Source organism: Gymnodraco acuticeps, unplaced genomic scaffold, assembly GCF_902827175.1.
Source record: "Gymnodraco acuticeps unplaced genomic scaffold, fGymAcu1.1, whole genome shotgun sequence".
NCBI lineage: Eukaryota > Metazoa > Chordata > Actinopteri > Perciformes > Bathydraconidae > Gymnodraco > Gymnodraco acuticeps.
In genome coordinates this window covers 351,413-369,616 of record NW_022991169.1, presented here as the reverse complement: position 1 = coordinate 369,616, position 18,204 = coordinate 351,413, and positions in this window count along the sequence as shown.

Sequence of the window (18,204 nt, the reverse complement as noted above, 5' to 3'; positions counted from 1 at the left end):
AGGAAGAACACGTGTCTTTCTAAATGTTAAAAAGTCCCCAGAAGCATAAACATTTTTTAGACCAATATCAGCAAAACTTTTTATATTCACCGGATCTGAAAATCATCATGGATTCATTTTGATGTATAAGAGCTGATATTGAGTATTAAGTATGATACAATATTCGATAATGACTTGATCTTCTCACAGTGCTCATGTTCATGCACGTCAGGAGATGCAACAAAAGCATAAATACGACAAAGCTGCCACACGTTGCCATTTATGTCATTCAATTACCAAAAACAGATTGTAATTGTATTTAAATGTAATCTAGCCAAAAAAACACATAGCCCAGCTAAATGACTTCCCACGAGACGTCCACGGGGGGGGGGGGGGGGGGGGGGGGGAGGCGCTGGAGGTCTGTACCGAAACACTCCATAGGCATGTCAAATAATGACCTTTGGGAAAATAATTCAATTTAGTTAGAAATTAGCATATCCAGATGTAGCCGTCATGATTGGATTTAATTGGCTTAATTGCATTTCATGTGCCGTGCAGCAGAATCCATAAAACACCGAGCTGGACTTCAGTGCGGCTGCGCGTGGACCGCCATCACATCTGATCATATTAACCAGTGTGAGCGGGGAATGGTAATGAAGAGAGCTGTGTCACACCAGGCCCGTCCGTATGCTTGACCATTACCAAGCATTACGGTTGGTGTCGTGAAGAAGCTACTCCTGAATTATCATTTCTTTATTGTGTAACTCAAAGATTGATGGCAGATTGCGAGGAGACTTTAACGGTGGGTCAGTTGTTATCTTCCATTTTAAGCCTGTTTTAGATTTCACTGGTTGCGTGTGGACGATGTAAGCAGGCTTGTTAAAGAAGTAGCGCTCACCCAGCAATCAGAATTAAAATGTCAGACAAAGTAAAGGTCAAACGGTGAAATGTTCTGCCGCATGCTGCGTCCTGGTTGAGAATGGAAACGAGATGAATGGCTGAATGATCTCTGAGTGACCAACACCTGCAGCACTGTGCAGAGATCAGTGGAGCTCACAGGGTCCCCGCCAAATGAGACAGAGTTTTATTCCATGCCATTTTCTACCTTTTCTTTTGTTCTAGATGTTATCAATGATCAATGTTATGTTTATGCCAACTTCAAGCCTAACCATACTGCGGATGGGAACTCGCATAAATCACCTTTTTTCTTTTTGAGATTAATGTATCTTTATCCATAGTCCTTGTCTAAGACATACTTTATGAATCCCTAACGGGGAAATGGCTTGTCTGCTCTGATGTTTTGTATTTCACACACAGTCTTCAAATATATACATATATTTGTATATATACAGAGGATGTACACGCACAAAAACAAAACCACATGCAGTCCAGGAGTCGGCAGAGTGAAGAGGCTGCCAGTTAGCCAGCGTCAGGGAGGTTCAGTGCCTTGCTCAAGGGCACATCAGCAGGACCCAGGAGGTGAACTGGCACCTCTCCACCAACCAGTCCACACTCCATATTTTTCAGTCCGATAGGGCCGTGAACCAGCGACCCTTCGGCGCCCAGTCAAGGTCCCGACAGACTGAGCCACTGCTGCAGAGATGATAAACCTCACCCTAACCCTGGTTGTGACTACTTTACAGTGTGATTTGTATACGTAGATATGAAATTAAAAGATGTGTTTTTGTACATTTCTCTCAATGAAAACCATGTAAGCCCAACATGTGCGGCGCGTGAATAATTGGCCCTGTTCGGTGAGTAGAGACCAACCTAACTTCAGAAAGTAATTTCACACAGAATGAAGTCTTTGGCTTTTATCTAGTACATTGCATTTGGTTGCGGTAGGGAACTCTGCACACAAAAAGAGGCCCCATGAGTTTGGCATTAAGAAATACTCTCCTATGGAGTTATGCACAGAGACTGAAACCGTGTCCATTGTGTTGTACATTTCTGTAATATAATTGTCCTTGTACTCATATTCTGTGTCTGTCTGTCCCCCCCCTCTAACATACATGGTTCTTCACTTCAGAGCCCAGCAGGTAGCTTTTCATTCCCTCCCCCTCCACAGTGACTAAGCACCAGCGGTCAGCTGCCTGTGGATCCTCTCCACACATTACCATGTTCATATCTTCAAAATGTTCCTTTACAGCAGGAACCAGGGAGCACCAGGCGGCAGGACATAAGCCATGAGGGCAGAGAGGTCTCCGGTAGACCCAGAGAGAAGGGGGAATATATACAGTATGAGGGGAGAGATGTGTGGGGCTGACCCAGACAGCACCTCTGTTTTTAATTCCAGATGATTTCCCCCAGTTTCACCCGGCTCTGGCCACTGATGGAGACAGTAACCCCTGCTAGCCTCATTAGCCCCCTCCAGCTGCTCTGCTGACATTCTGCTCTTCATCCAAACCTCAGTGTCGCTCCAAACTCTCCTCGCTGCCAGAGCACTTCAAATACACCAACAGTCATTTTGTCCAATCTCACAACCTTCTGGGGCGAGATGGAGGCCTTTCTTCCTACACACACATCAATAAAACTGCAGTGTGTGTATCTCTGTGTGTACACGTACATTTGTTTTCTTTACTTTTTTACCTCCCACACGCTCCCCCATTACCTCTATCAGCGCCAACATGGCCGCTGTGAACAAAGAGATGGACTTCCATTAATGTAATTGGGCAATTTAGCTGCTGCTGCAGCAGCAGAGGGCGGCTTTGTACAAGTGGCTTACCATGAATAACAAAGTAGTCATTACCTGGTGAGTGCATGTCCAACAAGTGGGTCTGTCTCCTGCAGAAAAACTGCCCGTTATCAACATTTTAATTTTAATAGAAATGTGCTATATTTCCATATATATATATACATGGGCGAGTCAATGAGTAAGAACAGAAACACAGTGTGTTACCTTCCTTCAGTTCCAACAGCTGACATTGATGTACATTTAAGGTCTTTGTTTATTTCTCTGTTGTCGATATTACAGTTCCATATGTAATTATTTTCAATTGTTTAATATAATTAAGTACATTTACTCAAGTACTGTACTCTGTACTAATACTTTTTTTAATGCACTCAAATGTCACTACTAATGGTACTTTTTAATCCAATACATTTAGATATTTTGTAACTAATTACTTTGCAGATTTAGGTGATTTTAGGAGTATTATCATATATTATTACAGGTGGGGCTAAACAGTAAAAGTGATGACCACATTAATGCACCAATCATTTCAATAAACTGATATAAAATGATCTGGTGTTTAAATGTGCCTTTCTGCATTGAGGTACTTTTACTTCAGGTATAAAGTACATTTTGATATTAATAATTGTTTACTTTTACTTGAGTACAATTGAGTATTCATCCACTGCAGTGTTGCTTCTAGAGTACATTTAGCTATATGTGAACGTTTTGACTACAATGAAATTCCCACTTTTATACGCCTTGGTGTTATCAATATAGGAAGTTCAAACCCAGAGCTCACGCATACAGTATGTGATCAAAACTGTTCGTCCTTACAAATCCCAATAATAGAAGGGGGATGTTTGAACACATGGTTCTGTGTGCTGTCGGTATACGTGTGTGTGTGTGTGTGTGTGTGTGTGTGTGTGTGTGTGTGTGTGTGTGTGTGTGTGTGTGTGTGTGTGTGTGTGTGTGTGTGTGTGTGTGTGTGTGTGTGTATTCCTGCAAGGGAAGTTGATGAGCCAACATTGTTCCTCAAGCGGACTATCAGGCAGGCTGATAAGAGACGGAACAGAACGGCACCTCTAAATGTCTTGATTCACATGAAAAATACAATGTTTGAATTGACTGTGCTCTTCAAATGAAGACCAGAACAAGTCAGATTGAATTTGTTTGTTAGGTTGTATTGAATTAGGCTTTTCTTCGACCATATTTTTTATTTTTCCAAAGCAGACGATTATTTTTCTTTCTTCAATATTGTATTTATTGGAAATCTGATATAACATCTATAACAGTTAGGTCAAATCGACATATATGCTGGTGTTTGTTTTGTCTCAGATAATTCTACCTTAGTCTTAGCCTGATTGGTACACCAGAGAGACAGCCATCAGCCTCATGGGTCACAGAGCTGGAACTGTACGGAGGCTAAAGACAGTTGTTTATGCCAACCAGAAGAAATATGTGAATATAGAAGATTGAATCCTAACATTTCATTTATTTCTTTTCCACGCTGAAAGGGTGACAGAGTGGGGGACAAAAAAAAGAGCAGAATTAGAGAGACTTTTCTTTGATCAGGTCCTGGATTATCAACGAACAGGAAGGTGAGTTCTGAACAGGTGATCAGCATCAAGCAATATTTAAATGTAATATGGTGTTGGTGTGTTAAAGCTTATATGTTTGCTCATTTTGTTTTGCAGGCAGATGCTTTTATATCTCCTGGTTGTATCAGAGGAAACAACTCTTGTTAAGTGTCCGTGGAAAAGTCTTCCTATACTTACTCGCATGTCTCACATGTTTATGTTACATGTGTTCTGGTGGTGCACTAAACATTAGTGTTTTTTTATATACTGGTTAATGTTGAGTTGCAATTCTTCTTGAGTTTAGTCGATTTGATCCTAAAGAATAGTGATTTGACACTCTAGTTCGAGCCAAAGTCATAGAAGTGAATGTGTGTTTTTTAAACTATCATAGAACCATACACACGGGTCAAATAAATATCTTATCTTTAAATTAGACATTGTGCTAATAGATTGAGATTGATAAGTGCAACATTTTAAGTGTGTATCTTATTTGACCTGCACAATGCTTGTAACAAAAGACACTGTCCGCTCTGTGGCTCTATTGACTTCTTATCTATTGTCACCACATCCCAGCAATCAAATCCCCCCCTCATACTGGCTCTGAAACATTTTTGGTGAACATGAACCCCAGGTTAACCTGAGGCTTTCAAAAAAAAGTGAAATGGCTCCACTTGTCTCTAAAGCCTAGGAACACATTCTTGATCTGTAGTACAGTTTGGTTTGCAAAAAACACAAGTAAAATGATCTCACAGCATTGGCCATTGTTGTATCTGATCTGTGAAAAATACTGACAACATGAACTGTCCTGTTGGGGGGGGGGGAGAGAGAGAGAGATTCAGATGGGGGGGCAGAGGGTGACCCCTGTCTGTGGCGTGTATACAGTATAGTGCATGTGTTGCCTTGTCAGATAGACCTATCATTTCATTTAAGAAGTCGAAGCGCAGCGCTGTGGTGAGGATGGAGAGCAGATGGAGCGACACATGGAGCTTTGTCATTCAGATGCAGCGCGTGCCCCTCACTCTTATTAAAGCACAGGAGCATCAACTCTAAAGATTCAGGGGGCCAATATGGAGACATCTGTTACTGTGTGGTTTTGGATTAACATGTGTTTGCACAACTTTATTGTGTTTTCTAAAGAGTATTGGCTTACCATATAATACATTTGAACAGATGATAGAGTCTATTAAATGTAGGACTTAACACTATCTCCTATCTATATATCTGACTGGTATCACCATCTTAAATGTCCTTAGATCATTTGAGTGGGATTTCTCAAATATAAAGTACAGACCTGTTCTTTAGCTGGACGAGCCAGTCTTTTTCCTGATCCACTTACATCCGCAGCATTATAGCAGCCTTTTCACTCCTCTGCTTAATAATGCTTTCTGTTTTTTGTCAAACAAAACTTTTAAAATTACATTAAAGGTTTAAATATGTATGGAGATAGATGACATGACTGTGGTTAGTACTGTATTTATGATCTCTTTATTATGTCTCTGAGCCCTGCCATTTCACTATTTCATTGGTATTATCAAGTATCTTACAACACTTCTGAAGCACTGCATGTTGTTTTAGCTGTAAACCTCACATCTAAGTGTGAATGTTCCCTTTCTACATATGTTCATGTTTCGCATGTGTATATTACCCTTCCTGGTGTTTGTTTGCAATGTATGTGCACTACCAGGAAATCCATCTTTGAAACAGAACTTGAAATATTATGTTTCACATCAACCAGAAATCAACAGCTTTCAGAGTATTATCTTTCAGTTATTTTTACTTGAAAACCTTTATGATGTGGGACCAACTCATAGAGAGTTAGTCTCGTCCTTATTTACCTCGTCCATGTATTTATTGCAGACAGGCAGTTAGTGAAGGAGCTTAAGGCGGCATGAACATTACTGGTGTAATAAAGCCCTTGCTGGTTAGGAACGTAGACAACAATAGTCAGGACACGGGAAGCAGGGATCTGCTCTAGGTTTGGAATTTGGATCGATGCACTAATATTACAGTATTGTTGAAATGTGTGTGTGGTTCTAAAAGAAAGAAGAACAAATCAGAAGCATGAAGCCAGATGAAACTCCAAGCACAATGTCTCCAATACCTTTCTAATCTTCCCCGTACTCAGCATGGACTGTTGTTGCTCACATATCTCGCCCCAGACTCTAAAGAACCAAAAGGAGGAGAGTTGAACCAGTGTTGGGAGTCTGCTGCGTCTGCAGTGGAAATTGAGCTATGAAACCTATTTCAAATTTTCTTTGGAAACTGTTACATTTTGAAAGTTATTTATCTGAGTGAGGGAAAACAACGTTTTTTTTAAAAGTATTTTGCTTTAAATGGGAAGTTAGATATGGGCCTATAATTGCTCATAATTCCACAGTCTAAATGAAGCTTCTTCACCAAAGCAGTTTTGAAGGCCTCGAGGCAAACTCCACTTCCAAGGGATGTATTTATAGTTTTCCGAACAGAGTTTGAGATACTATCAAAAGCATTCTTAAGGAGTGGAGAACAGTACAGGTTCACAAATCAGACAACGGTTGGCTCAGAGGAATAATCTATCAAAGCTGTACGCTTGAAATCCTGGTGAATTGCTATTGGTTACCTTGCAAAGATGTCTTCCTGTGTCACTGAGGTCCCAGTATTATTGCTAAGTTTTCCATATGTAGTCCTTTCTGATAGTTTTAACCTCTGCTTTACTTAGTGGTATTTGTACATCAGTAAACTGTTGTTTCAGTGAATGCTTAGCCTCTACTTTATGTTATTTGAATGGCAGTTAAGATAAGATGAGAACTTTCAGGCGTTTATAACAGCAACAGGGTAAAAAATAAAAATACATATAAAATAGAATACAAATAAAAATAATAATACAAAAATAAAAATAAAGTGATATACTAACTGTTGAAACAAGAAATTGTGGTAAAACATTTATCATTTGAATGGACATACTGTAACATATTTGTATGTTAACCGTTAGTGATTGTTTAGCCAGTGTGTCTACCATCTCTTTTACCCACATGTTTACATGAGCAGGAACCCAAAGCCTGTCTGTAGTACAGACTATAACCGAAGTCGGGCTGGGCGGACTGGGTTTCCAAAGTTTCCTACAGAACTGCTGTACCAAATAACTTCCTGTATTGCACTGCATTCCCTCGGTCCTCAGCAACACTCACAGCAAACATGGAGAGATCGGTCCAAAGCGTTCGAAATTCAGATACAAATCTGTCATTGTAGTATAATAATACTTCTAGTCGTTTTTCATCATTTAAAAATACCCTGTAAATAAGTATTACAAAACTAATTATCTTTCGGTACCTGTCTTTTTTTTATCGCAGCACTACATGGTTTGCACTTCAAATGAACATTCTATATACTGTATATCAGGTATCATGTATCTCTGATTCTTACTTTGATGATCTTGAACTCATGTATACTTGACGGGTAGCAGGACAAAGAGGGATTTCAGTTTTACTCAGTCATTTAGAATTTATATCATTCTGGATTAATGTACTAATCCAAAAGGGTTTTTGCCCCAACATTTTCCCATCTTAAAACATCACTTTATTTAATTTTAAGTTTATATTGTATGTTGATTCATAAAATGAGCAGAACTTTGCCTATATATATATGATACAATTAGTTAGTGATAGACAGAAAACATAATAGTTGATGATGAAGAAGGTTGGACCTCTATTCACCGACAGCAGATAATATTAACAGAAGCATCTATAAATCCAAGTTAAACCAGGCTCCATGTCCATGTGCAGACTTGCACTTGCAGAAGAAATGGATTTCAGGAGTGCAGTCACAAATCTTGCTGTACTTTAGTGCGCACACCATTTGATTGTAAATCCATGGGATGAGTTTTCTCCCTGACCTCAGCAACAACGCTACCCTACAATCACCCTCCTGTGAATGGAGCCACCACCATCCCATCCCACCCCTGACCCCCCTCCACCTTCCATCTCTCTGTTCAATCTGACTCTGCACCAGCTCCAGCATCAGGTGCTCTCTGAAGAGCTGTGTCGGCACTACCTGTGGCCGAGGACTTCCAAAGTCATTATCAAGACAGGGCTGGGGGGTTCAAGAGGGACATAAAAAGACAAGAGAAGAAGATATGCATGTGGAGCAGGGATATGAGCTGAAATAGCCAGTGACATGCACTAAGATCATTTACTGTAGGTGTCTGCTTTCACTGAAACTGCCATGAAAATTATAATTGAAATGATTATTAATAATGATTTCCCACCAGATTAAGCGTCTTCCAGTTACAATCCATTTAGCCAACAAATCAAAGCATTACACATTACCAGTTCAAATAAGGCAACATATTTGACTATTATGGCTTTAAAATAAGTGGTTTTACAGAATGTGGATTGGTATTTTGACACATTTCCTGATGATGAGTTGGTGCACCCATACTGTAATATCTGAAGTAATTAAGATCAAAAGCACAAGAAACCTGACTTCATTTGTTGGAACCCACAACACTCGCTGTAGAATACTGATGCAATGATGTTAGTTTGTAGCACTGTCATAGAGATTTAGGTCTCAGATTCTATTCTAATTGGCTTTGAAAAAATCTTTAAAACCTGTTTTATCTAGCTTCATGCAATTTGAAAACACGCCGAGACACAAAAGAAAAGATGAAAGACGGTGGAGGCATAAAACGGAGAGTCAGCAGCAGACGGAAAACAAAGTTCATGACTTACAGATAAAATGTTTAAAATGGAATATAAAGGACCTATAAACAAAAGAGAGTGCAAGGAAGTGTTTCTTCCACCGGCGCCTGAAGGGAACAGAGAAAAATAACTCTGGTAAAAGTGAGCGTTGCCTCGTACAGTCGCTGATCGATACCAATGGCTTCTCAATTTCGCCGTGTAATGAGTTCTCAATAAAACCGGTGAATGGGCATTACGCCCCCCCCCCCCCCCCTCCTGTTACTGAATCCAATTCCACACACAACTCCAGCCTTGCCCATAATGGATTCTCTATTTCATAGGCTTTGGCTTGTGTTCCTATGGAGCTTGGTTAATATTTCAGCCCGCTGTCTCTTCCCTCCACATCCCACTTTGTTGTATTGATTTATTTGTGGATCCCCCTGCATACCACCTCCGCGGTGGGAAGACGATCTATTATGGAATTGAATACCTTTCAAAGAGCTCTTTTATTCTTTTTACTCCCTTTTGTCAAGGAAATGATGGTGAGATAAAGTATTAGGTTGCATTCCAATAGTCCATTTAGCTTAGGAACCTTCCTAACGGAGTGAAATGACCCGGAAGTCCCTCAGTGGCAGCCATGATAAGTGCCGTTCCAATTCTTCAAATGAAAGGAAAGGAGATTTCAAACTTCCTTTATAACCTCCTTTAGCTTAGGAACCACTGGACCTCCCTAACCGAAAGGAGAGGAGAAAATGCTGCCCCACAATGCATTGCAGCCGCAGCATTTGCCGTCACTCAACAGTCGACCGTTCACGGAAACAACCGATTATGACGGAGAAATGATATCATGAAAGTTACGGTGCTTATTAAGCATTTTAAAACGTATGTGGTAAGTTGCCAAAGTGCTTTGTTTTGAACATTCATCAGTATTATAATCAAAAAGAGAAATATGAACGTTAGTTTTTACTGAAATGATCAAATAAAGTCAACATCTCACAGTCTTTACTGAGCTGTGTGGGGTTTGTTCAACTTTTAAAAGATGTTTGAATGGTGATATACACAGTGATAGATGTTAAGGACTAACGTTTATAATAAATACATTTGTATTGATTTTAAGATCTTTTCATAGTTCATACAATCATACGTATTGGGATCATTTGTATTAATGTGGACCGGAGGGAGAGGGTGACGAGCATAAGTTTCACTTTCCTTTTTTATTTCAATTCCAACTTTGGTCATGAAGAATATGTTTCTCTGTTGTCCACGTTCATAAAGCATAAAGCAACAGCATCAGAGCACGGTGCAGAGTCTCTAGATGAGTTTACAGTAGTCCCTCGTTCTTATTAAACATCCATGTTGTAGTCCGCTGTATAGAAAACTGTAGTTTCCATAGTTTCCCCACAGCAGCAGACGCACATTCAGGACGTCCGCTGGCGCATCATAAACACGTTGGATAGTGAAAGTGCATTCGATTCTCTAAAGTACCGCAGTCTCTTCTCCTAAGTCCTTTTGAATTCTCCTATCCACTATCCCTTAACCCCGTGACGTTCACTCAGAGGTCAAGGAATAGGGAGATAGGGTTAGAATTTAGGAGCTGATTTTTGGATTATCGGAACGAAACCTTAGTCTAGTGGCCAGCATAGTGAACCCGGAAATGTTGAGTACCCCAAAGTGTTATGATAGAAATGGTACGGTCTCCAGCACAGAAAACTGCCGAATGCTAACTTGCATAATATTATGTTGGGCAATTTGCACAATTAGCATAAGTTGCATTCATTTGCATTAAAGGCATTAAAGCCTATGTGGACTATAGTTAAAAAAATGGCTTTGCCGATTTGGAACATTTCTGAGTGGTTTTGGGGATTATTGAGTAAATGTCACCAGTTTCAGAATAAGACTAGACAATAGGCGCTTTCACACCGGAGTACTTTTTCCCGTACTTTTCCCGTTTAGTTCCGTTAGTGCCTGGAGAGGTGGTACTATCCTGGGGAGAAAAAGTTCCAATTTCTGATTGGCTGGGCGAATTGCAAACCAGGCCCCGTAAAACTCTGAAAAGTGTTTTGAAGCCGCCATTGTATTTTCTGGCATTAGCATTATTAGCATTAGCCCCGCGCACCAACGGAGAGAGACTAACTTATGGCAACACAAAAAAAAACATGGGAGTGGTGGAGTGATGAGGAGGTGTCGGCGTTCTGGCAATTTACTCGGAAGTCTCTGGGAGTCCCAGCAGCTTCTACTGAAGCTTGTCCCCAACTCCGGGGACTTCCGGCCGGGGACTCCGGGTGGCAGTATATGCCGTGAAGTTGTTTGCGGCCTGCCAGCAAACCCAAAGCAGCAGAAGAAGAAGAAGTGACGTCAGCGGCTTCATTTGCGTAATCTTCCCTCAGGGAACTTATTCCGGTGTGAACGCGGTCTGCTCTTTAGTTCCATGTGGGAACTAAGTGCTGGGAACTAAGTACGGCAAAGTACTTGGTGTGAAAGCGGCTTATAACCTGTTAAGCCCCAAGCCTGTTTCTCAGGCCTCAGGCTCGAAAATGACATTCCCAGAACAAATTACCATAACTTCACTTCTAAAAGGGGTAAATTAATCATCTTTTTTCTCAAAGCAAACCTGTGAGTTGGATGAAGAAAAGTCAGAATCAATATAGAATTGTTTAATTTTAAAGTAAATTCAGATTGAACATAGTAAAGAAATGTAAATTATAGTGTCCGTCCAAAAAGAAACCGTTACTTATAGTGAAAACCAACCTTGAATGATGGGATAGTACACTAAAAGCTTTAGGAATCCAAACTATAACATAAAATAAGTACCCTGTATCAAGATTTATGCAAAACAAGTGACATTTTACCTTTTAAGAGAGATTTAGCAACAACAAAAAACACCTTTGGGGTCATTTGGGTGGATTTGGGTGGATTTGGGTGTATCAACGTGCATCAAAGTTCTCTGGAACCCATTGGTCGATTTCGGTGATTGACATCTCTTTGAAACCGTTAGAGCCAATAGAATCGAAGGGGAAGTTCCACATACACACACGTTATCATTGAGGATTGAGTGTGACGCGCACGCAGTTCGGAAGCTATGTTACGCTCTGAAAACTGAAACCTGAAACCTAGGCTCAAACTAGTAAATATGAAGATGGATTATCAGGAATCATTTCAAAGTGACACAGACACATTGGATTAACCTTCAGCAGCGTTTTTATCATTTTAATGCCATTGAACACAACTTTTGATCAGAACAACAGCTGAGGTAAGAATATCTCTGTTTCCTCCGTGAAGCTACGTGTTGTGATGTCTGTTTTCGCTTCCCCTGTCGCAAGTTCTGATCGCTCAGTGATGATACTAATATTTCTGGAATGTGTGGAGTCTCAGTTTGCTAATCGATATCTTGTTTGTGCAGATCCGACAAGTAATAAGGGTATGTATCTTATAGCGTATATAAGTGCAGTAGAATTTTTTCGCTCGTGGCTCATTTAGACGCTTCTTGTGAGACTTGTGTTTTGTTTCGGTAAAAATGGTTCGTATCGTCAGTTAGCTGAGTTTCTTCCCGTTAAGTGAGTATGGAACATTAATAGTTTCAGAAATGTTAAGAAGCACTGAGACACAGTTTTGGTCATTTATCCACCGTTGTCCTCCAACTAACAAACAGGAAGTGTCTGGTTTGGCTTCCATATAGATAAGAAATGCATTAGAAGGGGATGAATTAGCAGTAGCATGGATGCAGACAATGGCTGAAAAGCTCAGCTTCCATTTCCTGTTTGGCGTTGGAGGGCAGGAAGTGGCGTGAATACGTGAGGATGTGGGAGAAGGATGCACGGTGCACAGATGTGGAGGAGGAAGCTCAACACCAGGACACACTGTGCAGGCTGCTGTCCTTCCTGTATCCTGCATCCTACGCCAAACACCTGCTCTCTGCGTTAGGATGACTGTTTCCCTCACACTGGATCCTCAGAGCTGTGAAAACACCGGGGAGACTCTGGGGTCCAGTGTGGGAAGACCATTGGTGAACAAACAGTGGGATTATAACCCCAACATCCACACCAATCCTGTTGAGGCCTTGCTTGTGTCCTTTATATTTTAGTGTATGGATGTAGATTTGTCTCCATATTATTTGTGTAAAAAGATAAATAATCTGTGTTTTAATGTGTAATCTGTAAATAGATTTGTAAACTTATAAAAAGGATCTGCAAATACGCAAACAAACTATAATGAATTTACCAATAAACAAACAACATTTTTGGATATCTTTCCAACATTAACAACTTTTGATCAGGCATTTGTGAATCCAGTTTGTATTTGTATCTCTATTCTCTGTTTGTGGTTGCGCTTTTACACACACAGACAAACCTTACCGCCGGTACGAACAAAAATCAAATCGCGTCACCTGGCTATGATCTGGTGACAGCGTTGCTGCCTTTCAAAGTAAGAGCATGCCGTTCTAAACAAACGGCCACTTGACGTTCATTTAATTCAGTTACCTATGGAAAAGTGACACAGTGAGCGCACTGTGGAAGGGGTTTTACATTTACAGATTACACATTTATACACTGATTATTCATCAATATTAAGACAAATCTACCTCCATATTAGTGCAACAAGCTAATCGTTTATTGAAGAGATAATGTTCAAAAATTGCCCCAAATGATAAACAATATTCTGTTTAATTAGACATATCTTCTATGGATAGTTTTTTAAAAGATGACTGGAGTAATGATTGACAGCTCTCAATCACAGAGTGAACTCTTTGTTCACAGCTCTGCGTCTGTCAAAGGATTCCAGCTCTGTGTTTATTCAGAAACAGACAGATTTAAAGACAGACACACTGATTTGTCTCAATTATTGCAATAGCACTCACCGAATTACAGAGAAAACAGGCTGTCATCAAAACCTGACGGAAGAGACCATGAAAAATAGATTTGCAATTAGGACAATTCAATAGTAAAATGACAGAGCATGTGATGATTCCCCTCTTCCTGACTTAATGCTTGATGATGGTTATATGTGATAATTGAGTTTTGCAATTTACAGTCTTTGTAAATTAGCTTACAATAGATTGTTTGAGCGTGTGTTATAGATTTTGGAAGTAATCAGATTGTGAGTACAAACCGGAGGATATCAGTTAAATGCATTTCTGATTGCAAATTCTAAAACAAATCATTTATATGTTGCAGATAAAATGTAAATATGGTAGAATTAAAAACAAAGACCATGACACATACTCTATCATTAAGTTCATTTAAAGAGAAACTTTCCAGAGTACAGGTCAAACTTTTCATACTTTGCAATGCAGAGTGAATAGGTCTGCTTGCGAGGGGGCTCCCGCAACATCTTGCAAGAAACAGCGTCTGAGGGCTTCTTACATTTAACAAACTATGAATGTGTCATTATACCCACTTAACGGGAAGAAACTCAGCTAACTGACGATATGAACCATTTTACTGAAAAAAACACAAGTCTAACGCCGAGCCTCTGAATTAGCACTAAACGAAAGAATGCTAACGCACTTAGCACATAACTCACGGTCATCGGTTCTGCACAAATTAGATATCATATGAAAGCTGAGATTCCACAGATTCCAATGGTATAAGTATCAGCACTGTGCGGCCAAAACACGCGGCATCGAAAGCCAGCAAAGACAACACACAACTTCACTTTACGGGGCCAAAACGGCAAATGATTACTGATAATCCATCATCATATTTATGTCAATAAACAGAGTTCTCATATAGAGTGTATGAGAGCCTCCGGTTTTGGGCTTGCTGGCTGTGCATCACTCTCATTCACCAATGGTAATGTTTAGATGGATTTAGGAACTTCCCTTCGATTCTATTGGTTCTAATTCTGCGTTCACACCTGACGCAATGCGAATATTTGCTTCGCTCTAATCTAAGGTGACCAGATTTTCAAAATGAAAACCGGGGACATTTTGAGTTTTGCGGTCAATATATCATTATCCAATTTTCTTTACTGCTAAAGAAAAAGGGGGGACAATTCTGGTTCAATGTAATTCGAACATTTTAACTGCTGTAATAAACTGATGTGTAGGTCTACTAACTAATTACTATAAATGGTAACTAACTAACTAATGAATGAAACCTTTCAGAAAATCTGATTTCAATACCATGGTTAGTGAAGTTAGAGTAAAGTATTAACTCACTTATTGAGTGTTCCATAGTTAATAACAAAACATTTTCAAACTACATAGGTTATAGCCTCAAGTGTATTTGATAATTAACATATGTACAAGATATAGAGACAACAGACAAGTAACACTAGCAGAATGACATACTATCAAAGACACTTCAACAGAGAGACACAACTGTCAGACACACTGGGACAAAGAGATCAAACTGTTTGTTGAATTGTTGGATAACCACCAGGACCTCAGCTGCAATTTCCTCTGCTGTTTCTCCTTTGAGTTCAACAAAATCGAGTAGTTTTGTTTCCACTGATGTGCTATCATTTATCTTACAACATCTTACTAATATTGGCAGCAGCTTTACATGTCCATGATTGGATGCATCTATGGACAGAGACACAAATTCCACCTGGTCGGTCCTGTGTTACCAAGGTAGTTGCCCATGGTGCTAACACGTTACTCACTATGGCATCACATTTAGTCCTAGCACATCTACATTTAGATTCATAAAGCTTCCTTGTCAGTTGTGCTGTGCAATCCATAGATCTGAAACTATGATTGTGTCTCAAAGTGTGGTATGCAAAGACACCTTCCTGCACGGCTAGATCGTATTCTTCCTGGGAAGGGTCTACCTTCTTGAAGAATGTGGTGACAGAGGGCCCACCAGCACGGGCAATGAGAGAGGCTTTATGCTTTATTGTCTGTTGATGTTCTGTTACTGCTGTTCTTCATCCACTGGCAACTGAACATTGTGAATTACGAATGGTACAGTAACCATCGTATCATCTTGACCACCTGGGCGTATGAAGGAACATTCTTTCATCATATTGTCATTTAAGTGACATTTTCGTTTCTTAGAAAGAGCCATTGCACATGTTCTTCTGCCCTTTGTCACTATCCTTGTATACTCTTCGTACTCTGTTAACTTTTTCTTCCCCTCCAAACTTTCTCCCTTTTCTTAACTTGTCTTCTCTTTCTTCCTTTCCTTCTCTTTCTCACTATTGTACAATCTCTTTGCCTCTTTATCTTTATTCCGGTGTTCCTTCTCATTCTGTTCTTCCTCTCTGATATTTAAAAATCGATAGTACATTATTAGATACACTTGGGTTAACAGTCACATTGTTTTCGTCAATGTATAAATTGACAGGCTCTGTAATTATATAATTACCATTACACTTCTATCCTTTCACATATCTTCCTAAAGTGTTTCGTCTCATCTTACTCTCCACGCTACCTGCAAAACTAAATCTTCTGACTGAATTCTATTTATTTTATTTTATGATCAAACCAAGGCCTGAAAACTGGCATTTTATATGGAAGTGATTCATATATAAAAAACATTTTAAATATTGGATACAGTACTATCAAGCTACTACACGAAATGGACAGGCACAGATCAATTTGATCAAAGACGCTCTAAAGTACAAGTTTCCAAAACCCAGTGAAGTAGCACAATGCAGAATTCCTACAATTAAGCGGGACAGTGAAGGGTGTGTTAGGGCGATCAAGAAAAGAGAGCGAGCGGCGCAGTTAAGAATGAGAGACTTTACGGAGCAGATCAAGAGAAACAGGAAGACAAAAGTAGAAGAAGAAGAATAATGAGCAGTATACTGTGTTTACCCAGTGTTTCATGACATGAAACGTTTTATTTCACCTTGTGATTTGAACGTATATTAAAAAACAGGGACATTTCCGGGGACAGTTTCAACCGGGGACAGGCCAATAAAAACGGGGACTGTCCCCGTTTTTATTGGCCTGTCCCCGGAAAACGGGGACGTCTGGTCACCCTACTCTAATCGCTCTTATCGCATCGCTCTAAACGCTCGAGTATCACCACGGCTGTCAGCCGTGTTTATTCGCATCATTCAAACAAGATGCTCGGGGGCTACAACTACAACAAAATGAACATATTTTACGGTGATTAAATAGTAATACACGTTTCAAAATGATGCTGAAGTAACAACATACTGATACCGGTTAGTAAAAACCATGAATTAATGCTTTGAGTCTGCAGACAGACGGCAGGCGAAAAACCTTTTAAAGTGCGTGTTTTCTGAATGGAGATCGGATCGACCAGGCTAAACTAATGTTGTATGCTCCGTCCACACTCATAACAACGGCCTACAGACATAAATAAACCAGCGACTGTATTCGCCATGACACAGACATGTGGTTTGTTTCTGAACAGATATGAGGAGCTGTGAGCTCTGAGGGCTAACAGCTAACGGCTGATGTTTTGGTTTTGTGGTTCTACGTCAGTGACGGCAGGCTGAGATCCTCACCGCTGATTGGCTACCGCGAGATCGCGTTACGAGAATTTGACGCTCGAGTTGAATACAAATTGAACTCGAGCGGTTGACGCGGCCCCCTCCAATCGCCTCAATCGCGCCGCTTCATGCTCGCCGTCAAAGCGAATTTGTCTGTCCGCATCTCTGCATTGACTTTACATGTAATCGCGCCGCCCACAAACATCGCATCGCTTCCGGTGTGAACGCAGCATAACGGTTCAAAAGTGGTGTCAATCATCAAAATCGATCGATTGGTTCCAGAGATATGGCAAATGACCCCATTTCTAAACCTCTCTAAAAAGGTAAAATGTCACTTGTTTTGCATCAATCTTGATACAGGGTACTTATTATATCTTATAGTTTGGATTCCTAAAGCTTTTAGTCTACAATCCCATCATTCAAGAGTGGTTTTCACTATAAGTAATGTTTTATTTTGGACGGAAACTATAATTTAAATTGTTTTACTATGTTCAATCTGAATTTACTTTAAAATGAAAACATCTATATTGATTCTGACTTTTCTACATCCAGCTCACAGGTGTAGTAACCTTGCTTTGAGAAAAAAGATTATTAATTAAACCCTTTTAGAAGGGAAGATATAGTCATTTGTTCTGGGCATGTCATTTTCGAGCCTGAGACCTGAAAAACAGGCTTGGGGCTTAACAGGTTAAGTCAGTGGTTCTCAACCTTTTTACACCAAGTAGGGACTCGGAGGCATATTTATTCATACTAACATTATTTATTGTCAGCCACAGCTACATGTACAAAGGGCAGTCTCTCTCTCTCTCTCTCTCTCTCTCTCTCTCTCTCTCTCTCTCTCCTCTCCTCCCTCTCTCTCTCTCTTCTCTCTCTCTCTCTCCTCTCTCTCCTCTCTCTTCTCTCTTCTCTCCTC